A 25,374-nucleotide genomic window follows, 5' to 3' on the forward strand; every position below is an offset into this window, starting at 1 on the left:
TGATTGGAATGAAAACCTGCAGCCACACTGGCTCTATGTTGAGAGGACTGGACACTCCTGGTCTAGATGCTTTCTGGCAACCATGTAAATGTCAACTATATTGAGGTGATTTGCACTGTCTGAATGAGAAGGTAAGAAAATTGACTTAGGGATGTGCATAACCCAACTCTGAATACAAGTAACTTTCCCAGTGTAAATATTGCTGTAAATTTTGGATGTTGTTTTATGACAGTACAGGATCAATCCAACAGGAAGAAATGTTCAATTTGACAGTGAAGACCTATTATGAGGAATGTAAGCCTACACATGCGAGAGAAATATATGCGAGGAAGAGAAACGGTATGAAAGAAAAGCACAAACCGCACAAAATAATGCTCAGAACAGTTCATCCCCGTAACAATAATGAAAGGGATTTCTGTTGATCACTTACTAAGCCACACACATCTTTCTCTCCTCTCTGCATCAAGGACATATAAATTCCACCTGTGTCACTCTACCTTAAACACGCACATCAACATCATCAAATATCATCATGATCATAGAGGTACACGCTAAACCGCTCACATACACACACTCTCGATAATGGTGTACCTTGCTGAGAGAGATAATGTTCGCTCTCAGCAATGGCAGGAAACCGAAGTTAAAAATACACACAGAGAGGGTGCTACAAAGGCAACACTTTTCATTTAAGTCCCCTCCTTTTCCCATGTCCTCTGAGACTTTGGGGATTAAACTCTTTTGTTGGTGTTGCCAAAATTTCCAAATGAAGGGGCTGACTTAATTGGAAATGGTTTGATATTTCTGCCCATGATGAAAAGGCTCTAAAAAGGAAGAGTATGAGGGAATGAGATGATGAAGAGAAAGAAAGAGTTTAAAAGAGAGAGCAAGAGAGAGAGAGAGAGAGATGCAAAGGGACAGTGGAAGGATACACTGCATAAAGTGACACAGAGTAGGAAAGAGAGCGAGATAATGCAGTGTGTGCTAAATCCTGGCAGAGTGGCAGACAGGAGAGGTGGTTGATAGGGTGCGCAGCTTGGCATGACTCTGTTAGTATAGACCTGAAGTCATGCCCCATGTGCCCATTTGGCTTTTATGGCCCAGTGAGTCATCGTAGGCTACAAGGAAGAGAGAGAAACATGCAGACTACTTTACCATACTAATCAGCCCTGCTTCCGAAATGTTGCTCTCACTTCACGCGTGACTGGAATATTCATGACATAACTAAACAACAAAATTGTGAGCAGTGAAGTCCTAAGAGAGCTCAAATCTAATATCGATAACTGTTATGATTGGGCAATTGAAAAATTCTATCGCATTATAGGGCTCATCCATGGCATCATAAGCAGCATGGCTGCTTGGGTCACAGACGTGTGTCTAAATGACACGTGTTGCTACCTGGTGAAGGAGATACAAAGGTTTGGCTTCTCTTTCTGGCCACGCTGCTCCACGCCTCAAGCACCGATTAAGTTCTCTCGCTCATTCCCATCCTCAGCTGGTCTTCTGGTGCAGCGGATTATCCCGTGTCTCATCCCTAGCCTGACTCTGTGTGAGTGTGTGTGTGTGTGTGTGTGTGTACTGCCATGCCCCAACCATTTCTGCAGTGAGTTGGAGGGGTGCCCTGGTTCCCATGGGGGGTATCAAGCTGCACTGAAAAGATCAGTGGTCACCGCAGGCAGCCGCTTAACATTGACACGGCTGTGCTACTAGCACAATCAGGCAAGGAGCTGCGGGCCACCTGGCTGACTCTGTGTGTGTGTGTGTGTTTGGGTGTGTGTGTGTGTATGTGTGGGTGGGTGTGGGTGATCTCTAGCACACCGCTTACTGTGCATTATTATCAGGGCATTGTGCGGCCTAAAAAGTAGTCCGTTATTCAAAAGGACATAAAAAAAGTGTGCCTATGGTGCACTATACTGATCGAGCTAATTAGCGGAACTGCTCTCATGCTTGTTGTGTGCTGATATTGGGTTGAGAAACTGAACACACACTGTGATGGCAGGTGTCAGATTCGCTGCAACAAAAACAGGTCCCTGTGGTCGAGGCATGTTTGTGTGCTGGCATATTTTCCTGTCTTTGGTTTTAATGGCGTTTCAGTCCCAAAGGAATTGAATAGAGAGCTTTGGAGACCCCGAGCAACCATTACGCGCCGGTTAAGAGAACTATCACACCAAGGTCATGCCACTGGTAAACCTTTTGCAGTGCATTACTGAAAAGCCATGCCATTTTTCTTCTTGCGAAAGGCCATGGGGAATCAAGCTGGGAATCAAGGCAGGAGAAGGCAGCCGAGCTTTATGCATCATGACAAGAAGAGAAATGAAAAAAGAGCAAGAGCAAGAGAGGTGCCGGAAATTAAAAAAAGAAGCAGAAGCGGGCGGAGGGAGACATAAATGCAGGAGAAAGTGGGAATGAAAGTGCAAGCACCAAAAACTGGAAAATATTTCTGGTTTATTTAAGATTCAATAAGAATGCTATTACGTTAATTGCGACTATAAAAGACTGAAGTGCAAGAATGACAGAGCGAAAGAGAGGAGGCGGCGAACGAATGAAACAAAGGGGAAAAAGAGCAACTAAGGAAAGCTGAGATAGAAAGAGAGAGAGAGAGAGAGAGAGGGAGAGAGAGATGATGGTGGCTGATTTGCCGATGTTATCTTAGAGCAGAGAGATGTGTGTGACACAATCTCAAATTGGAAATCGCTGTTTCAATCTCGCCTCACTCGGTGCTCGGCCGCTCCGCTGATAACAAGATGGGCTTAATACCATTAAAAATAGCCCTGTGAGCTTGGCAGCTGCTACAGAATTAGTCCACCCTGCTGGAAGATACTGGCTCTACTTATCACCATCACCACAGCACACCAAAAGCCACCCGCTGGACTGACTTTCATCTCCATCTTAACGTCACCATCTATCAGCGTCCATCTATCTATGTAATTATCCATCTGTCTTACTATCTCTCAATCTCCTTCATCCAGCTACAGTTACTCCAGGAGCACCTTCAGGGCTTCTTTCCTCCTCCTGATCTACCCTCCTGTTCTTGCTTTAGCTTATTCCTTTCTACTCCTTCTACAGTGCATTGCTCTTGTTTCCCTCGCTCATTCTGTCTCACTTAGGGATTTAACTCAATATGAATGCATTATTCAGAAAGAAAATAATGATAATGTGTTCTAAACAATAGGAGGCTATTCCTTTTATTTCTTCTCAGGGTTCCCAGGGCATCTGCCTGAGACTAGAGGTGTGCGTCAGGACTGGGATTAAATATGTTGCACGAGCGAGAGGTCAGATATAAAGCTTGTGGGACAAATAAAGACCATTCCTTCATCCTTAGTAAGCGCCTGTTCAGGGTTGCGGTGGTTTAAAGTAGGGTTCAAATTTGTTTGTTTTGGGAAATAGACCCAACTACAATTGTTAGAAATTGTTTGGGCAGCTCCAAACAAAAAAAACTGTGCAAGCAGGACCCACGCACATCCCTAGTCGAAACCAATTATGAACTTGAGTGATGTAGCTGAGGTTGAGGAACTGTCAGAAGAGCCAGAATTCACAATTCACTCCTGACATTTGAGGTTTAGACCACGCCCACACTGGGTTTAAATGTGAACAGAGATACAGATATTTGTAGCACTAAACAGATACTGGCATCGTGTTTCACCCCTCATCCCTCACATTGTCTTTTTTATTGCAATTCTTTCCTATGTATTCTACCTGGCACCATCTGTCCTCTCTGTTACTTTCATATCGTCTGTGCTCTCTCACATGCACACAGATGGTAATATCTCCTCCAATCAGGTGCCAGCAGGCAGCACATCAGCCAATCAGATAGCGGCGGTAGGTTTTGCTGCAGGCTGCTCAGATTAGTGGGGAGCTGCTTCAGAGAATAATGTGTCTGAAAGTCCAGCCAACTCTTTGGTCCCAGCAGGAAAATAAATAACGCTCAAAACTGTAATGGGTCCAGATATTATATTTTGTGACGAGAGAGCGCAATGAAAGAAATGTATGCTTCGAATCGGTGCATATTAGTGCTCTTGCCTCTTTGCAAAGCAAAATCAAAGCCCCACTGGGTTCATATGTCACAGTTACACAGCAGCACTTCCGCTAAGAAGCTCCTCGTTAGATCAAGGTGGTGACAGACACGTGGATTTGTCCACATAGAAAGCAAACAGTGATGACTCTGGCAGAGAGTGTGTGTCAGGCTAATGAACTAATCAGTGAGTCATTAGTATCTGTCTCAGCAGCTGAGGTGAGAGCTTTTTTTGTGCATACAGAGAGAGAAGCAGGAAGGAATATCCATTTAAGTGTGAGAGCAGGGCGACGTGTGTGTGTGTGTGTATATGTCAGTGTGGTCGTCTGTGAGAGATAGAAAGAGCAAGAGAAGCTGACGCTAAAAGAATTATGAGCATGGATGTTGATGTGCGTGTGCGTTTGTTCCCTTACTTGCCATTCCACCCCATCATACCAATAAACGCATCAGCAGTGATGTGAATTTACAGCGGGACGCGCGTTAGAGGTCACCAAGGATACACAGATAAAAACAATGACAGAGACAGAAGACTGAGGATGAGGAGAAAGTGCTGGCACAGGGTTGTGGAGCTTACGCAACCATAAATTACAGCATCACCACAGCCAGCTCCGACTCCTGGACGAGTATTAGCAACGCACAACTGGGCAGCAAACTAATGATTGGAGTGGAGATGACAATGAGACAAAAAGAGATGTCTCGAACGTGGGCTAAACTTGGCTGCAAGGCCTCACAGTGTCTTGGCAGTCCTCCTGAGTCTTGATGTAGAATCAAAAAATTGCATTATCTTTACCAACATTCTTAAAATTCTCTAATATTTAAGTGTATATATATATATATATATATTGTCTCATTGTCATATATATATATATATATAATGTATGTGTGTTTTATCAATCCATCCATCCGAGGTTCTAGTTCACATGATATCTCAAGAGCGAGTGGTTGACTGTGTGTAAGATTTATATGGAGTTATCACTGTAACCAGCGGATGAACTGATTAGATTTTGGAATTGATCCAAACAGGTTCAAGGTCACAGCAAGGTCAAACATCTGAAATTTTTCTTCAATAGCTTCCTTCACATTTGAAGTATATTTCAAGGGTATTTCTGGCATACAAATTAGTAATAAGAAGGAGTGAAGGCATCTCCATCGACGCCGCTGGTGTTTGAGTTTTTTTTTTTTTTTTAAACCAATTTTGGCCATGCTACATCCTGTTTAAATCCAAATACAGACACAGATATTTGGAGCACTATGCAGATACAGATAGTGTAATTGCGTTACACCGCTAATAAAGAGCAACAAGAGGTTGTGAATCAAAGTTGGTGAAGCTCAGCTGTGTCTGAAGAATTAAGGAAGCTCATTTAGATTTGTAAATCTTCACGTTTTAAGCCCACTAGAATGCCAAGAATGGCAAACAAAGCACACTCCTAACTCATATTTTATCTCTGTCTGTGTCTTATTCTGTCTCTGCTCAGGTGGTAAGCTACAGCGGTCATTTTAGGGCCAGATAGCATCGCATTTTGCTTTGTGCTTGTGTTTGTGCGTTCCAGTGGGTGCTGTGGTTTTGTTTTTTAAAGATTATAATTTGCTGAGGTCTAATTTCAACTAGTCAAGATGCAGAACAGTGTTGATGTGTGTTAGTGAACTAAGTATCAGGACTAAGTGTTTGATGAGACTCTTATTTACTCAGCTCTTGGCACTGCAGAGCTTAATAGTGATATTTAATTGAAATGTTGAGCAATAGCGGGAACTGATGTAACATGCAGTGAGAGGCAGAATGCTAGTGCAAGTAAACGCATCCACATTCATAACAGGGGTCGTAAAACTCCGCTGAAGCTAAACTAGGATCCATAATCAAAAACAAGGAATGGAAACTAGGGTCAAAACCAGGAAGCACACGGAAAGCACAGAAAGCAAGTCTTGGACTCAACAACAATAATGTACGATGGTAAGACTTCGCAAGAACAATGACACACAGATGATACAAAACTAACCAAGAGCTGACACAAACCAGGTGAACACAATAGGAAAACAAAACAATGGCAGGACAAGGGCAACAACAGAACAGAAATGTAAACAAATATGAGCCCATGGCATCTGTTGCCATGGGAACTATGACACAAAGGGGAAAGCCGTGACATCTGGGCTATTTGTTCTTTTTCTGTGCACATGTTTAATGTTTACCCAGCTGATATTTCGCACATTGTTCCTTACACAGTAAGTTCAGTTCTATCCTAAGGTTGAGTTACTGTCACTGGTTTGTTGCCCTACAGTTTTCACCTGTTTTGTGTTAAGTTCTTGATTAGTTTGTCCTTTTTTATCATGCGTGTTGTCATTTGTTGCAAAGTCTTACCATCTTATATTATTGTCATTAAGTCCATGCCATGTTTTCTGTTTATTCCGTATGCTTCCTGGTTTTGATACTAGCTCCTGTTCCACGTTTCTGATTATGAATGATCCTAGTTCAACCAAAAACATGCCAGTAGGTGGACTGTCAACTCTAATTTGAATGAATGTGAATAAATGTGTGAATTTGTGTCTTCACGGTGTCCTGTGATGGACCGGTGTCCCAACCAGAGCGTATTCCTGCGTCGCATCCAGTGTTCCTGGGATAGGCTCCTCGACCGTTACCAGGATAAAGCAGTTATTGAAGACAAATCAATGAATGAAAGTTGAACTTCACTGATTCGTATAATTTGAATCAGATTCAATTTGATATTTGAATGTTATTTAATTGCACCGAATGCCCAGCGTACTCTCTCTCTCTCAGCGCGTACACTGCTGGATTGAAACTCCGAGCTGAATGCATTTTTAATCCTAACTACTTAGTAATTGGTATTAACATTCTTAGTATTCTTTACAGTTTTCTATTTGGTGTGTTCCTGCACAACCTTTGTATGTCTCACTGAGATTTGGATCTTTTCTTGAAAATAATAAATTACCCGGGCCCGGATCTGACAGAACTCACTCTTTCTTTCTCTCTCATCTTTATGTGTGCAGTCATCAAAGCAGACAACTGAACTATGAATATTTCTCATGACCTCTCCTCATGGGCTCATCTCGTTTGACTCCAAAACTTGCATGTTATTAATTTGGAGCCTTTCTTCAAAAGCACAACGCCCTTAGAGAAAATCTTCTTTGCAGACAGAACTGTGCTCTGAATAGAAAGTGTTCTAAGCCCAGAAACCTCCTCTATGCATAGATACAGCTATCCTCAATGTATTTTGAAAGATTAAATCTCAATAATTGCTGATTGCTTGGATTAAAGTGTTAATTTCACCAGTATTATAGCAAATTATTAGGAATGTTTATAGGAGGGGCATTTGTCTCATCTGTCAGCTTCCTTTGCTCTTGGTTTACTCAAATGAATATTTCAAAATAACCACTGAATTTTAAAATAACATAATTTTCCTAATATTGCTGCAGGTCCAGAAAAAAGGCATAAATGTTTAAATAACAACTGCGAAGTTATTTACTTCCATGACAAATGATCAAATTTGATATATAACATTTAGCTCTATTAATATTGACCAAAAAAATTTATGAACCTAATTTTCTTTCAGTCATGACACTTATGAACTTATGTCTTAAAGAAAACTCCACCTGAAATATGTTTTTTTTTTAATATTTGTGAGGTGTTTAGCGATTGTGGTGCTGATTTGTTGGTTGTATTTCGGCACTGTTCCAGTGGCTGTGTGTCACGCTAGTGTCATTGCTAGAGCAGTTACAATGGCGATTAATAAGAGAAAAAGATTCAAACATATGGGATAACCATTTTCCAACGTTCAATATCATATGTTATATGTTCCATGTTCAATGTCACATGCAAGTAGTTCAGGGTGGATTTTCCATTTGCATAATCTACATGGTGTGTACTGATCCTGAGTCCAGGGCAAGCGCTCCTCACTGAGTACCCAGCCGTAAATGTCTTAAGCTTTGATCCATGGATTTACTAAAAAACTTTGACTGATCGGCATTTACCATGCATCTGATTTATCAGAGTAACCTGTTTGTGTGGGGCAGGATGAAAAGAGCACAGGATCAATAGTGTGATTGATCGCACTGGCGATTTAAAGCAAGCTTCCTTTCCATCTCCAGTGAGTGACATTCACAGTTAATTAACTGTGTTCAGCTTCCATAAGCGACGGCCAACACGAGCGGCCAGGAACTGTCGTTCTGAAAGAGTAGGAACGAGAGTTTGTGTATGTATGCGTGGGTGTGAACTCATGTACACTTGTATGTGTGGGAATGTGTATGTGTGTTTGTTGAAGGTAGGACACAAAAAAACCCAGGAAGTCACCGCTGCGAGTGAAAAGAGATTCAGAGCCGCAGTTTGTGTAAGCAGCAGTATGTAGAGGAGGCAGGCGGGAAGAGCAGCCATTTGCAGGAAGCCAAGACTTAACACCGGTGCTTCAAAGTCAATAGGAACAAAACTGAGAGGCCAGAGTTAAAGTGACATCAAACCATGTGGCTGAATGGCGCTTTTGGTGCCGCTTACAAGATTGGCCTATTTTTCACCACACGGGTTGCCTTTATTTCTCTGACAGCGAAATGAATGAAAGTGCGCAAAGACCCGAGAAATTTGCCAGCGGATTAATCCTTTCATTAAGCAAAGCAAGAAGTTAATTGCAGTGACAGCTGCATTTCTCAGAGTTTACACGACTGACGCTTCGGCGTGGAGTCACTGTTAAACGGAAAAGCAATTATCAATAAATGCAGGGCAATCTTCTCACGATGAATTGCAGCTAAATGAGCTTTTATTTCCCTTTTCTCTGCGCTCGAAGCGTGTTGGCAGCACAGGCATGGAGTGAGGTATCTTGTGAGCCATAGTGCAACAAAAATAAACCACTCGACAGTGCAACGATCAAACAAGCAGCTCGGAGTACTCAATAGATCAGAGGTGAGATGGAGCGGTGCTGAGAACTGATCGGGGGGAGGTAAAGCAGAGCAGAGAGGGAGATGAGAGGGCTAGCTGAGTGTAATTGTGCTAAGAAGAGGGCCGGCACTGTAGAAAAGCATACAAACTAAAACTATAGGAAATACCTGGACTCCCAAAAAACTCAAAATGGATTCCAATGTGGTCCAGTGCGGAGCTGGTAAAGGAGTCAGCTCAAAGGAAGAGAGAAAAGAGGAGAGGAGTATATTTGGTGGAAAAAGCAAGCTTGGAAAGGAGAGAAATGGAGGGATGTGGGGAGATCTGTTTAAGCTAATTACTTTCAATAATAGTTGTGACAAGGCTGGGAGGAGAACAGATGTGCATTGCCAGCTGCAACACAATCACAGTTCCCACTATTATCACACAAACAGGTAGATGAGAATTTCACACTGATACACACAAACTCAAGGTGAATCGAAATCAGAAACTCAGTCATAACTATAGCTCGTTTTTATGCTCTGAAATATTTTCCTATTTTCATGTCGTCTACCTGCTAAGTGGGATTTAGGCCTTGCTTCATCTCTGCCTAAAGAGAGTGATGCAGCAGTGCTTTAGTTCTTGAGTTTGTGCAGCTCTCTCTCCTCCTCAGCTCAAACAGATAACCATCCAAAGCTTCAACTTTCATTTTTAATACGCCATCAATTCCACCGCACGTGTCACCTCAGCTTGTCATAGCTGCTTTGCATTCTGATACGTTGAGTCCAACTTTAGTACCACTAATTCTACGTTAGAGTTCTCATTAACGTGACATTAAAATTTGCTGGAAAATAACAAAGAAAAGAGTTCTTGCTCTTTCGTTTGAGGAGCTAACAGCAAAAAAAAAAAAAAAAAACAACTGACTGTTATTCCTTGTGGTTCGAGATTGTTGAAATGTTCTCTCCTCTTAAACGCCAGTGTAACTGTGCTAGCAATAACAATGTCCCCCTGTGGCATTAGCATGTCACACAACGCTTCAAATTCTCACAGGAAAAACAAAAATACAACACCAACCAACAAACTGGCACCAGATTTCACTAAACATGTGACAAATATTTCATTCTAAAGATATTCCATGTGTTTCGGGGTGGATTTTTCCTTTAATAAGCACCTGCAGACGTTCATAAAAACCCACATGCTCACAAGCCTTAATCGAAACTGACATATGCTGTAATAAATCCACATATTTTCTCACCTCCCTTTCCTTATCCTTTCCTCCCTCTATCTGTCTGTCACTCTTTCATTCTCCATTTCTATATCGCTCCTATCCCCATGCAGGTATTCACACTTGGCTGCAGGCAGTGAAAGACATGGTCTGGTGTCACTACAGCGTTTAACACTGCCGCTGTAAATGTGGCGTATGTAGCATGTGGAAAAATCACACCATGACAACATGACAGTAACGCTTTTCTCTTTCCCAATTCACTGTCACTTTACCATTTTTTCCCCTAATCTACATCTCAAAAATACACACATACATACAAATTCACATTTGCATGAGTGAAGTAGACGTACATGCAGATGTGGGGAAGTGTGTGGATAGCTGTCCGCTATGACGTCCTTGAGAGAGAAATTTTTTTTCTTTCAGGCATGAGTGAGACTTCACTGACTGTGAGGCATGGAAAGAAGAAACTGGTGATTTCACGTTTGACTGAGCGAACTGAGAACTCCATTTCTCTGTTTCTGCAAAGAGCGCAGGCAAGAGAACAAACTACAGCACAGCAATTCCCATCGCAAAAGCCACTCCAAATGAAAAACGAAAGAATACAGTCAGTTTCGAAACATAAATCTTCTGTATCCACCGTCAGAGAGAGAGAGAGAGAGAGAGAGAGAGAGAGAGAGATTACTGAGCAAAATGTCAAAAAAATCATTATGCATATGATTCTAGCTTGACTATCACTTTAAGTAAACTCTTATTTCTACAATTATTTATATTTTTATCGCATCCTGATCTACAATCTTTATTAATCCTGAACTAGATGTCTAGCAGATGAAAGCTCGCATAAAATTTTTAAAAAATCGTTACACCACAAATCTTTATGTAAGTAAAAATCATGTAGACTCCACGATGCCTTTGGAGACCTGGGATCTGAAGTTAGGTCTTTTTCCTGAATTAGATTTAGCCAATTTTTTTCTTTTAACCCTTTTTCACAGTGCACTGGAGTTCTGAAAGAAAATCGACTTATCGGAAATTTTCAATCAGTATAAACAAATGAATTATTTTTTTTCGCTACACGTCTGTTATAAGATTAGTCAGGGCGCTGTTGGGTTTCTGTGTGTAGAGTATCCTGACTCTGTGTTTAGCTGCTGGTGAGCAGGGAGATGGGAAAAGGGAGAGGTCTGAGCCCTCCGCTCAACTGCCACAATAAAATTATAACATTTAAACCTAGTAGGCTAGGTAAAAAAAGAAATTCTTATAAAAAGCTGTAAATTCTGAAAGTCCTGAGTGTCTACTGTCACATGAGTCATTAATCGCTACTGTGGAGTGCGACATCACAAATAAATTCAATGCTGAACACAGGCAACCTCTGGTAAAAAGAGTTAATCATTAGATTGACAGCTAACGGTAAAATTCTGGCAGTGATTGATTAAAATCTCAGCGTGTAATCGCTGTGACACACATCTAAAGCCACCGGCAGAAGGACTGCATACAAAATTACGCAAAACTCACAGGATGGCTACAAATACAGCTGTAGCAATGGTGATACATAAATATAACATGCTAACGGACCGAAAACAATATCCTTATTTCCTCGAGCTCAGTTTGTAGAATGTTTGTATTTATTTCAACACAAGCCTAGATCGAGCTGATTGATTATGTACACAGAACAAAGTCGTTTTCTTTAATCACAGGTCTATCGTCAGAGGCTCTTCGAAATGGAGAACACGTTATCGCACAGTCTGTTATAGAATTTAATCAGGATCTTGTAAAGCGGGACAAGTAATAATAATAATAATTATAATAATAATAATAATAATAAATTTTATTTATAATGCGCCTTTCTTACACTCAAGGTGCTACAACAGTATAAAACAACAATAAAAGAAACAACACAACTCCATAATAGCAATCACAATGACAACACAATAACAACAATGACGACAACAACAACTGTAAGATTATAACTTAAAAGCTTAAAAGTAATCATCTTGTAAGACTTCGCACAGTTTCAAACCGGATTATCGCAAGATAGTTTACAGAAATTGATCGAAGCTGAATTATTTCAAGCTCCTAACTAGAAGAAACTAAAGTCAAGAAAGGTTTATAAAATAAAACTTTTTATTTTTGTGGCATGAATCAAGATAGGGGTTTGACTCGTAACATGAAGGTTAAACAATGACAGCGACAACTCAGCACATCTCTGTGTGTGTGTGTGTGTGTGTGTGTGTGTGTGTGTGTGTGTGTGTGTGTGTATGGAACAGAGATTTTTAGTCAAGGACAGGAATAAGTCTTTCTTTCTTCATATTTCCCAACACAGCACAGATGTTTGCAGATTTATGTAAATATCTTTTTTTTTGTTCAAACTTTTCTGTGAAATAATCTTGGCAAATAAGGACAGGATATATCACAGAGCGTAAATGATTGATGCAATCAATAGGAGTTTGCAGTTTGCAATGAGAATAGAATTTTAATCAGTGTAGCTACATGGTGGAGGATTACAATGAGTGCAGGGTTTGTGTTACGGAGAGGCAGAGGCACTCTCTGAGATATTTCTATCTGGGGAGATTTTACCGGAGGGGGAGTAGAATAGAGGCCTACACAGTGCTGAGATACGACATTACTCAGGGGAGGCTCATGACCATAGATTTCGGTGGGGCAGGACGACATTAATAATGACATAGCCGCAAACAAAATTCGAGAGGCTATCGCATTTGACTTATGCTCTAGACTATTATGCTCATGAATATTTAGAATAACTCCCCCCCCAAAATAATACTATAATTTCTATTAAAGATGCGGACTTAAAGAAGCAGTGGTAGTGAGGAGTCAGGAAATAGGAAATGGTTACGGATGGAATAACTCGCTTTAAGTATTTGTCAATATAGCCAAGAAGAGAGTTCAAAACAATGAAGAAAGATGTAGGTGTTTGGGAACAATAGTGATGAGGGATTGTTGGGAACAGTGGTGATCAGTGATTGGTTGTTAGGAATAATGGTGATCGGTGATTGGTCACTGGGACAATGATGATCAGTGATTGGTTGTTGGAAAGATTGGTGATTAATGGTTGGTCACTGGAAACTGGTGATCAGTAATCAGTTATTGGGTACAGTTTTGATCAGTGATGAGTCATTGGTAACAATGGTAATCAATGATTGTTGGGAACAATGGTGATCAGTGATTGGTTGTTGGAAATAATGGTGATCAGTGATGAGTCATTGGGAACAGTAGTAATCAGTGATTGGTCACTGGAAACCAAAGTGAATAGTGACTGGTTTTTGTTAACAACAGTGATCAGAGATTGCTCATTGGGAACAGCTGTGATCAGTGATTGAGAGTTTAAAACAAAGAAGAAAGATGTGCTCTGTGGGACAATCAGTGGTAATCAGTGGTAATCAGTGATTGGTCATTGGGAACAATGGTGATCTGTGATTGGTCATTGGGAAGATAAGTGATGGTTCTTGGGCTCATTTAAGTGCAACTCAGTCAGGGTTTACACACCTGCTCTCTCAGCTTATATAACCTGCAGCTATGGTGTAAGCTGGAGACAGCCACTAATTTCTGCTCAAAGGTCTGCTGGATTTGCTGCTAGGCTCTTTTTTAAAATAAAGTTGCTGAAAAAGTCAAAATAGTCACCAAATGTTGTGACAAAGTTGCTAAGTTGGCTAACAAACTTGCTTGGGAATTTAAAAGCCTCTTTTTAAGTTTATTGTTCAGGCCGCATGTTAGTCAGTTATAAGGTATCTTTGGTGTCAGTGTATGAATTCAACAAATACAGTAATACACACTTACACCAATTACACAAACATATACTTCTAATAAATCACAAACATAGCTCATTTTGTTATAATGACAAAAAGACAAAATTATAGTTTCTGCTTCAATTTTCAAATTCTAGTGGACTTTTCCTCCCTCTTCAGTAGCCATTAGGTTGCGATGAACACAGACACACTTCTGCACAGAAAATAATAAAGCACTCAAAAGCTGATTAAGGTTCCACAAAGACCAGAACCTCTGATCAGTTGGATGAATTACATCCTAAAGCGAGAAAAGAGAGGTCATGCTAAAATGCACTGCAACATTTCTAGTATTTATGGTAAACAATTCACTTCTGATTGCCAAGTTGATGCCAGGGTACCTAATAACAAACTGAAGACATAATAGCAGCGCAACGTTCTTGCCATAAATCATCCACTGGAAGCAGGCCAGCACAGCCATTGCCTGTTAACGCCGCCCTTCCACATGGTGTCACTTTGACTGTTGCTCTGTTGGGATGTCTGCCAGAGCCCCGAACCCAGGCTCGAATCTCTCTGCCTCTCTGCACGTGTCTCTCGTCCTACAACTCGTCATATTTCTGGCTACTGGCTCTGAAGTGAAACACGTGGCCAGAGCGATGGAGGACTGCAGTTTGCAGATGGACCAGCTGGCTCGTGCACTCTGCCATGTTTGTTCCAGCGCTTCAATTCAAATACGAGCTTATATTTCTGAGAACAGGCAGCATTAAGAATCTAAACGGATTAAGGCATTTTTAGCTGTTTATAATCAGCGCAACTGTCATTAATTATGCATAAAATATGACGCTCTATGCTTAAAAACCGCAAGGAACAGGAATGAGGTGACAAAAACGTCTCTCTCTCTACCTGAATTGTGACTGCTTTTTAATACATCAGCAGAAAGAGGGTTCGAGGATTGTTGAGGATTGTGAACAAGGAATGAAACACGACGGGATGTCCGGTTATAGGAAAAATACTACACTTTTTTTATCCATTTATAGCTACATTTAATGTGGAACATTTGCAAAACAAGTAAGTTCCTATTATCTCGTTCGTTTGCTTAAGAGCTATAAACAGTTGTTCCTTCGCCAGCCTTCAAGTTAATAAGACAGAAAACACAGCTTGTCATGTTACCAAGCAACCATGAAGCGTAAATCATCTGTCCTGAAGACTTTCCCATGGTGGAAAACTTACCGACTGTTCCAAAGCACTGACACTGGAGACTCCTTCCCAAAATGTTAAATAAACCTCTATTTACAGTCTATTTATATCTCAACGATTATATGTTTTGTTTCGTTAAATTATTACATGTTTTCTAAACTGAGATTATGTAGCTCATCCATCATACAAGTTACTATAAACGAGTTGTTACTATAGAAACGATAACATACTAGCACATACGAGCGCATTAATATAAACCTGTGATACGAATTACAGCCGGAATTATCTTCAGAGCTGGCGTTATAGAAAATTAATCAACACTTTCAGATTCGAGAATTCACCAGGACTGGGGTATAAATTAGAATTAATGTATCGCAAGGAGAGAAGAGAAAACACTTGATAAAAGCAGACTTTCAGTTCATTCACTTAACTATAACTTTGCTGTTAATAACACAACCTCAGTAAGAAAGTTTGACTGTGGTGTAAGGACACTTCAAATCAAATCGCCTAACTATCGATTAGTCTGTAAAATCCACTACAAACGCAATCATGTGCACCAGCCCAATAAGAACCTGGCAACCCGTTCCTTTACTCACACACACACAGAGTTTGTAACATCCTTTTACAAAAAATATCACAAGCTCAGCATTCTCTTGCCCGTTGTATTGATGATTCATTTTGCGTTTTATCAAAGAAACAAGAGTGCTATTAAAAAGAGATCACTCAGCCACCAGGCATAAGGGGGCTCTCTCTAATTGCCCATTCATCAAAAGCCTTCCTCAAGTAGATCCAGCGCTGCAATAGCGTGCATGATAACTGAACCGTACTCTATTAATTACGCTCTTGATGAACCTGGAATACACTCACCCGCACTCCCCCTCACACACACACACACACACACACACACACACACACACAGAACCCTACTCTCCACAGTATGCTCACACAATTGGATGTCTTTTCATCTTTTCATGTTTGCAAATGCTACACTAACACACTAACATCATTAAAACCTCACTCATTAGTTGTTGTAATTCTCGCTCGAAACACTATACTGCTGTTTCCATGGTTCTGATCGTTTTTGATTAAAAGGATAAATCCACTCTGAACAACTTGCATACTGACCTTTAGAATAACGTATCTTCAGTGGTGTCCGAGATTTACGTTGTAATAAAATTCTGAGCTTTTTACTTCAAACAGTTTCCAAAGTTTAGCTGAAACGTTTCCAACATCTGCTGAAAATAGCACCAGTGGGATTTAGCCCCCGCTTCATCTCTACATAAAGAGAGTGATGCAGCAGAGCTTTAGTCTTTTACTCTGTCCAGCTTTCTCACTCCCTCATCTATAGACTCTCCATGCTAATACTGTTAACTAGTTGAGCCGAAACTCTGCCGTAACTTAACACAACGCCATCGTTTAGTTGCATTGCAGTCTGGAACTTCTGTTTGTTGTATCCATTGACTTCTGCGTTGGATTTCTCATTAATGTGACATTTCACATCACTAGAAAATGGTGAATGAGAAATTTACCTCCATTGTAACTGCCTTTGCAATAACAATGTCCCCCTGTGACATCAACCACTAACGTCTCACAGGAATAATGCAAATACAACACCAACCAACAAACTAGCACCAGAAGTGCTAAGCACATCATAAATATTTCAGTATCAACATATTTAATGTGTCTTGGGATGGAGGCTACCAGTTAGAACATCTTCAAACAGATATCAGAATAAAACAGCAAATCAGTACACCCTTAGCAGCGAAACCAAAACGACTGCAAAATCATGCTAGCAGCTTTAGATATACTATTTTAGACACTGCTATTTTTTTCATAAACCAAACAGAACACTAACATAAATGTTATTGTGCAAACCCACCAATTACTTTCACATATTGTTTGCTAGAATTGAACAAATGTTATTGGTCACTTCCATTCATAGTTCTTAGCATTTAAACACTACTCTCAGTGCTTCTGGATTACAGAAACACCTTTCTCAAAAATCCTAACTAACTAGACTAGCGATGGCTAGTTCGCTAGTTCGATGGCTAGTTATTCCGTTTAAACCATGCTAATGTGCTTTGTATTTATTCTGTATTAGACATACTACAGCTTGGTTGTGTTTCTTTTTATTTTGAGCCTGCTCTTCAAACTATAAGTGCTGCTCTCGAATCATCTCGAAACTCCTGTGTAATCGTGTTTTCTTTCACATGAAAGAGAAATCTCGAGCCCAGATCGGCAAGCTGGGAACGTTGATAAACCTAACGCTGCGAATCTCTGACATGCATGCAGACGCACACGGATGTAGTGACTCCTTTAGGCGTGAATCGGCAGCAAAAAAAAAAATCTTCAAAGCTTTAAACCGAAGGCAAACAGAACAGCTTGGTGTGTGTGTGATGTGGGTGTAATGATGTAGGTACGGCGAAGAAAAAACAGTCCCAGTTCCACTGCAAATTGAAATGAGTGAGTGATTGGTGACTGGCAACATGCATTGTAATCAGGACTGTGAGGTGCCGTGTGTGTGTGTGTGTGTGTGTGTGTGTGTGTGTGTTTGGCTGGGGTGGAGGCAATTTTGTTTTTGGACACAGAGTAGGTAATAGCAGCACGGCTCAGTGATGGGTAAGAAATAACACCAGGCAGGCTGTACTGTCATAGGAAAATAATCCACGACGGGATGCGGCCCTGCCTGAAGCAGAGAGCCTTTACCACCTCGACGTGGATTATTTTCCTGAAACAATTACAATTTTGCATTTTTCACTGTTTTAATGAACAATATATCATAAATTTTAATACATTTAATGTTGTGGAACATCCGCAAGACAAGTTAATCCCTGCTATACTAACACTTATGCTATGAACAGTCATTTGCACTGGAGACTCCTTCCATAAATGTTAAACATCTACTTCCAGAAAACTTGACCAGATCGCAGATAATTTGAATTACAGCTGACGCTACTGTCACTGCTGCTCTTCTAGAAAACTAATCAACACCTTCTGACCAATCAGATTCGTCAATTCGACAGCACTATGGTATATAATGACTCACTCTACCATCGAGTATACCTCAGCAAGTTAAACACGAAGTGAAAAAATACCATTTCTCTCCATCCAATCTGAAGCAACGCGGGGTATATTTACAACTCCAAGCCGTGGAGCGTTTGTGGACTGCAGCACAGGGCAAACATGACAGCACATAAACAGGATGGAGTTGCAGCGTCTCTTGATGCGCGAGGCCGGCGAGGCAGCTGAAAATGGCATTTTCAGATCTCAAATGCAGCATGGCATGTCATTCTGCACGGTGGCAATTTAAGCGCCTGAAGAAGCAGAGTTTCTGGATGTCGGCGGGGGAGTGTGTAAATCTGTCTGCAACAGGCAGTATCTAACATTCCCCAAGCCTTCACAAGCAACCATCTTTCCAGAACAGCTCTTCAGCTATTATTCCATCATTGTCATACCGTAATTCAGCGTGTAATACCCATTTAAATCTCTGAAGTACAGGAACTAACACAGCGGAGGCGCGTTTAAAACAAAGAGTCCTGAAGGACGGAGTTGACAATGGAATAAGGCAATTATCGCTGAATAAGTGGTTGAATGTGGGATTTCTAACAGGCTTTCTAATAGGACATGATGACCACACACATAATAGGTTTAAAAAAAGAAACACACTCCCTTGTACATTCACCTGAATCATCTTCTGCGGTCACCCACATACCTTCTGACGTACTGTGTGGGATAATGATGTCATCATGAGAACATGGTCCTCTATACAACATATCAAGCGACCAGACATCTACTGATATCTGTGTCACATCACTACAATTTCCAACGTGCTTAAAGTTCAGCTGTTCATAAAGAAGTGCTTCCAGAAACCCCCACAACCTCGCCTTCAGAGCCAAGCTACACACCATCCCACAACGCAGCTCACCCACGCTTGGCTCTCGCGCTTTGCCTCCCACCCACAACATGCTTTGAATCCAAAACAGTGTTTTTTTTTTTTAAATAAAGGGCTTGAATCACCTCGCTTAACATGAACACCATTGGATAGCATGCATCTCAGACCTGAGCCACGTGCTTTGCCACCTAATTATCTTCACTGTCTTGCTTAATACGTTTTAGTTAAGGAGTTATAATGCTCCCCATCAACACTTTGGCTCAATACCAGCACCATAAAGAATGTTTCTTTACGATGCTTTTGGTACTTCAGATTAGAAACAAGCTAAGCAAAGCCTCTCAGTTATTAAATCTATAATGCAATGAGCTTTATATCTGATTGGCTATTTTAATGTCTTACCCCATGGCGGTCCTGAAGCAGAGATTCTCAAACTGTTTTTGCAGTTTAACTGTAAAAAATAAATTCCACAGACTGACTCCATAGATTGATTTTAGGAATGTAACCCAATCATAAATTTATTGGAGGCTTCGAGCTTTTTATTCTTGAGCTATCTCTCCAACAACCGAACACATCTGGGTTTTTTTTGTTTGTTTGTTTTGAGTTATGGAGAATCAAACCAGATAATAACTATAAGAGCTCAATAATAATTGTAATAACTCATAATGACTTCTGTAACAAAAAAGTGGATCTATTATTATTATTATTATTATTATTATTAATTCTAGACTCCTGGAGGTCTCTGGAGAACCACCACCCTGAGAGATAATAAGGATCATGATATATTGGGAATTCTTTCCTAATAAACCTTCAGTGTGTTCTTACAAACACAGCCATGAACACAGAATCACTTCACCTGCCCTCGACATTCATACGCTTGTAAGGTTGTTGCGTAAGGACACCTGTATTTAATGAACTCTTGAGATGTTTCAGCTGACACTTGCGTTCTCTCTCTCTCTCTCTCTCTCCCTTTTCTTTACGCTGTGGTCCTCACTTAAGTGTTTTCCAGTCTCTCTCTGGGTCCACTACTGAAATTTATAAACCAACGTCCATCTCTATAAGAAGGTGAGTGTTTCTCCGTCACCGTAACCCTCACCATCCTGCTGCTGCACAGAACAGTTTCATCGTCAGTGTAAGTTACTAAATCAATGTGTCATATCTATTTCAACATCAACGGGAATAAACCTGATACAAGCACTCATGAGTGTAAACAATTACAAGCTCGTAGCTGTTACAGACTTGTAGTTGTAAACAGAAAAATATTTACAAGGTCAATTGTTAGGTGTTAAAACAAAAATAAAGAAGTGTGAATAAAGAAAGTGCCTGGCTCGTGTTATAAAAGCTAAACTCCTCTTGCTTCAGCTTGCAGCTTCTGTGATTTGCACTTTGTGATGCATGATGGATAGATACCAGATGGATGAAAAGCGGTGACTGAAATGTTTATGACTTTGATCATCTATGCACATGGACACACACAGAGACATGAAGCTCACTTGAGGCTGTGTTTGTGAATGTGTGCTAGGAGGGGAGCACATACGATGTCCTCTGTGGCATGCAGTGAGTGTGTGCACATTCAGAAACACTATATATCTCAACGTATTAACACACAGGCGTGAGTGTACTCCATTAAACGAGCACTTGCACCTGTGATGTCTTGCTGTTTTTGCTTCGAGGATTCGACGCGTGCATCAAGTCGATCTGTCTCTCTTACACTGCACGTGACCCTGAAGTCGAACCACAAGCGGTTTATAAAAAGCCAAGGGCGACAGGTGGCTGACTTATCGATTTACACAATCCATACTGTAATAATAAGGCATGCACCAAAACAACAACAACAACAACAATATAAAACAGCAAAAGCAAAACAGTTGCATCCAGACAAGACGCGCATCGCCGCGTGCTCATGCGTTAACGACGCGTGCGTCACGTCAGCGCGCGCTTAACCTCCTGCCTTCATCCCGAATATTTGATTAGTAAATAGGATGCGATGTCTGCGCGCGCGATGATCCGGTCCGGTCAGTGCACTGCACCGTGCACGCGCCAGCTACCGTGTATTTCTGTTTGGCACGCGCCCGGCGACTGACTGACTAACGGAGATGCGCGCGCGCCTTGCGAGGACTTGCACTTCTTCACCTCCATGACCAGGAAAATCATCTTCACTTTTAACAAGTGCTCAGGAAAAAAAAAAAATCGAACACACACACACTCACACACACACACACACACACACAGGAGGAAACGAGGTCGGTTCTTCCTCTCGCACCCATAACCGGGCGCGTGCAAGAATCCAGGATCAACACAGGACAATCACAATGCACAACCGAATATGTAGGTATACTCCAGTGTACTGGGTTTGCAATTTGCTAGATGTTTGTCTCTCACACACACACACACACACACACACACGTCTTCTAAACTGCCCTTTCCGTTAGCTCAGTGTGTCCTCAGGTTATGTCGCTAATCACACATAAAGACATTTTATTTATTTATTTATTTACCTTTATGGAGTTTCTTTCCTGCGGTGTGAGTGTGCCGGTGTTCAGAGACAGGACAGAGTAGAATATGCACAGGACAAATCGCATCTCTCTCTCTCTCTCCATCTCTCTCTCTCCATCTCCCCCTCTCTTCCAAATAATAAAGCGACCGTCTTAAAATCCCTCATCACGTACTCTCTCTCTCTCTCTCTCTCTCTCTCTCTCTCCCTCTCTCTCTCCCTCTCTCCTTCGTGTCACTGCCAGTAGTTCAGTCTCCCTAAGGCTTATCATAATGATCATGATAACTATCTCTTGAATAAATGCCATAAAATATCACTGCCATTACAGTTAGGCAGCTAGTATAATATAGGCTGCGGTTATTATTATTATTATTATTATTATTATTATTATTATTATTGTCAGTATTGTGTTTTAAACTGACTCATCAGTTAGAGATTTGGTTCAAGCACTAAAGCAGCATAGGCGAGAAAGATGCACTGTGTAAGATGCATTATATAGACCTACTCTTCATTCATTCGTTCATCTGAAGCTAGTGCAGGAGGTGGATCCCTACCACCAAGGTTTTGGGAGGTTGGAGGAAACCAGAGAACCTGGAGGAAACCCACATGGACACCATGCACAGAAACTCTGCACAGACAGTAACCCGAGTTCAGGATCAAACCGGAAACGCTGGAGCAGTGACACAGCAACGCTACCTGCTGCTCCACCGTTAATCAGATTTTTATATCTTATAAAACATATAAGATGTTTGCATTTATATTAAGGTCAAAGGACATTTTTTTTCCACAAAAGCCTAAAAGCACCAGAGATTCCCACTTGGTTACTGAAGTAAGGGTTAGGGTTAGGGTTAGGGTTAGGGTTAGGGTCAGGTATAGCATAGCATTAATTAGCTGCATTCATAATTACGCTCACTGACCACTTTATTATTAGGAACACCTGGACACCTACACGTTCATGTAAATATCCAGGTAGCCAATCATGTTGTAGCTGCCAATCAAGTTGCATAAAATCATAAAAAAGCTTCAATTCACAAAAAAAAAAAATGCGATTTCAGTAACTTTATCCATTCCTATAGTCACAGTCAGGTTCTGAGTGTTTCAGAAGCTGCTGATCTCCTGGGATTATCATGCACAGCAGTAGAAAAGCATCTCAGCATGCACAACATGTCGAACCTTGAGGCGGATGTGCTACAACAGTAGAAGAACACATCAGGTTCCATTCCTGTCAAGACAACAAGAACAGGAATCTGAGGCTACAGCAGGAACAGGTTCACTGAAACTGGAGAGTTGAAGATTGGAAAAAGACCAGAGCATGGTTTTCAATCTTCACCTGTGCAGTTTCAGTGAGTTGTATGTCAATGAGAGGTCCTCACAAGGATAGTAAGACAACCATGTGTGTGTGTGTGTGTGTGTGTGTGCGTGTGTGTGTTGTGATTTCATCCACAGAAGGGGTTCTCAGACTTTTTGCACTCAGCGACCCCTTTAACTGTAAAACAAATTTCACACAGAATTATTTTCTGAACATAATCCAACTACTTAAATTAGGCTCATTATTTAAATGTGTACAATAATATTCTGGCTATTTATTGGAGCCCTAGAGCTTTTTCCATTCCAACCTTCCAACCTTCCAGTGACAGAACACATTAGGTCCAAGAGGGACATTATTTATAACTCTATTTGTTTTTGAGATATTGAGGTTTGGATTAAACCCATTCAATTAAAGTGGAACAATCAAATAGGCTAATAAGGATGAGAACTCAATAATAAATGTAATAACTTTGATAATGGTGGATTGTGATTATTCACCACACACACACACACACACAACAATCAGGAGCCCATGAGCCATGCTTCATGGACCCCACTTGGAGAACCACCTATCTACAGTGTTAACGCTGAGGCTTCATTATGGTAATTTCTGTGAATGACTGTCTGTGTGTGTGTGTGTGTGTGTGTGTGTGTCCTGCAGGCATCAGTGGACTCATGTAGATAGGCAGAAGTGAATGACTCCCATTTCTTTCGCCCCGTCATCCTTTATCCCGTGAGCTGGGTAGAAGTGTTAGGATATCTTCTCCAACAAAATAACACCACTCGGTGTGCCAAGCCATAATAGATAGTTTAACAGTGCCGCTGCTTTAAGCAGCTCACTATATGACATATCTATAGATATCCTTTTGGTTTTTCAGCAGCCCATTGACCAGAAGCATTTTACAGACAAGCAAACAAAACTACTGTCATCCACCTTTCACTTCCTTATAATCCTCCTCCTCATCATCATCAAAGAGCATCCCACCTCGGCCTGTCTACCTGTCGCTGACAGCATCCGTACAGAAGCATTCCTCCTATATAACCACTCCCAACCTTCCTCCTCCATCTCTGAGTGACATTGAAGTCCTGTCCTCGATTCTGCTTCTATACCATGCCAGTCAGCAGCACAAACACTTTCCCTGGCTGTCATGCATGTGCATGCATGTGGGTGTGTAGAAGATTTGATATGGGCCTGGTTTGTTTTGACTCATTCAGGAGAGAGAGAGAGAGAGAGAGTGTGTGTGTGTATGTCTGTGTATGAAAAATTGGTCTCCTGCACACGCATTAACGACCTGCTCTATACAATATACTGAATCTGGAGCCAAAGACCTCATCTTCACCACCAAAGCAAGCACAGTGACCTGATTTTTGATCAAATCATGCTCTAAAATGAGGCAAGAGACTACAGACAGCTAGCGTGATGAAGGTTAGCGGGTCAGACTCTATGTTTTGTTCGTTCACATTTTTCTATTGGGTACAGGCAATTCTCACAAGCTCACAAGTAGGGGTGAGGCATAGACTGAAGTATGGCTCACATACTGTTTAGGTATACACTGAAGAACATAGCACAAATATTGTATTTTGTAGTGATTCTCTCTAGAACCCATGGCAGAAATAGAACGCAAGCATAAATTACACTTGGCGCGCAAGCAGCGGCATGGATGACGTGTTCTGTGTGGTCCTGAATTCACACCGGATGCATCACATCAAGCCCTCATTCCTTTCACACCGGGTGCGACTCAGTTGCATTTCTTTATGGGCAACAGCGCACTTCAGTTTTTAATCTGTTTGGCAAAACCAGCACACGTGAATTTACATTTCTGGTTTCGAGAGCGAGATTAACTCTTGAATGTTTAATAATTAATAGAATAAATCTAGTTCCAGAGCTACCAGAGACCCCTGCAAATAACCACATCCCTGTTTACGAATTACACTCACCTGTTGCTCACTACTTCGCTAGTCTCCTTTATAAATGTCCCTCAGTTTGTAACTCAGATTGTTATACAGGATGAACACGGGATATCATCAGTGATATTGCAGAGACCTTCAACCACAAGTTCACTCTGGAATCTGGCCACATGTGCATGTAGAGCAGGCTTATTGCCAAGGCATGTTCCCCCGCATGTTCTCCAGCAAAGATGCAGTCTTCAATGATGCCTATTTCAGATTAGCATTCTGTACAGGTTCATAGGGAGAGGATCAGTTCATCATCAGCATCAGTTCACCTTGAAATTGAGCTTTGTAATGTGAACAGACTTCTCTCTTGTAGAGGCACACAGGAGCCAGTTGTCCAAACATAGCAGGTTCCTTTCATGTCTGGCCATCAGAGGTGCCTGTGTGCATCTTGAAAACGCCTGTGGGGCTAAACATAGCCCGAATGGCAGAAATTTGGACTGGTATGCCTGCACCAGGATGGTCATCTGCACCTGTCTTCTAGGCTAAAGGGAACATGGAAGAATGTAGCATGCAGATCCACTGATGTGAACCAGTCTCACGGATTCACAGCAAGAACAATGTCCAGAAACTTTAATGTGCAAAAGAAGAGAACTTTTGGACCCAATTCAGTCCACTCCAGAATAGGACAGAAGCCGCTGTCCTTTTTCTGAACAAGAAAATACGCTGAGTAGAAGCCCTTGTTCTGAATGATAGGGAACTAAAAAAATTTTTGT

General features: G+C 41.2%; 1 protein-coding gene across 1 annotated transcript in view; it reads right to left on the reverse strand.

Annotated features, from left to right (window-relative positions):
- LOC113540461 (uncharacterized) overlaps positions 1-21,543 on the reverse strand; it is a 122,612-nt gene extending 101,069 nt beyond the window's left edge. Inside the window, exon 1 of the mRNA XM_026936968.3 lies at positions 21,402-21,543. The gene's annotated coding sequence lies outside the window, so the exon portion shown is untranslated. The remainder of the gene's footprint in view (positions 1-21,401) is intronic.
- Positions 21,544-25,374: the final 3,831 nt, after the last annotated feature.

Source organism: Pangasianodon hypophthalmus, chromosome 4 (assembly GCF_027358585.1).
Source record: "Pangasianodon hypophthalmus isolate fPanHyp1 chromosome 4, fPanHyp1.pri, whole genome shotgun sequence".
NCBI classification, from domain to species: Eukaryota; Metazoa; Chordata; class Actinopteri; order Siluriformes; family Pangasiidae; genus Pangasianodon; species Pangasianodon hypophthalmus.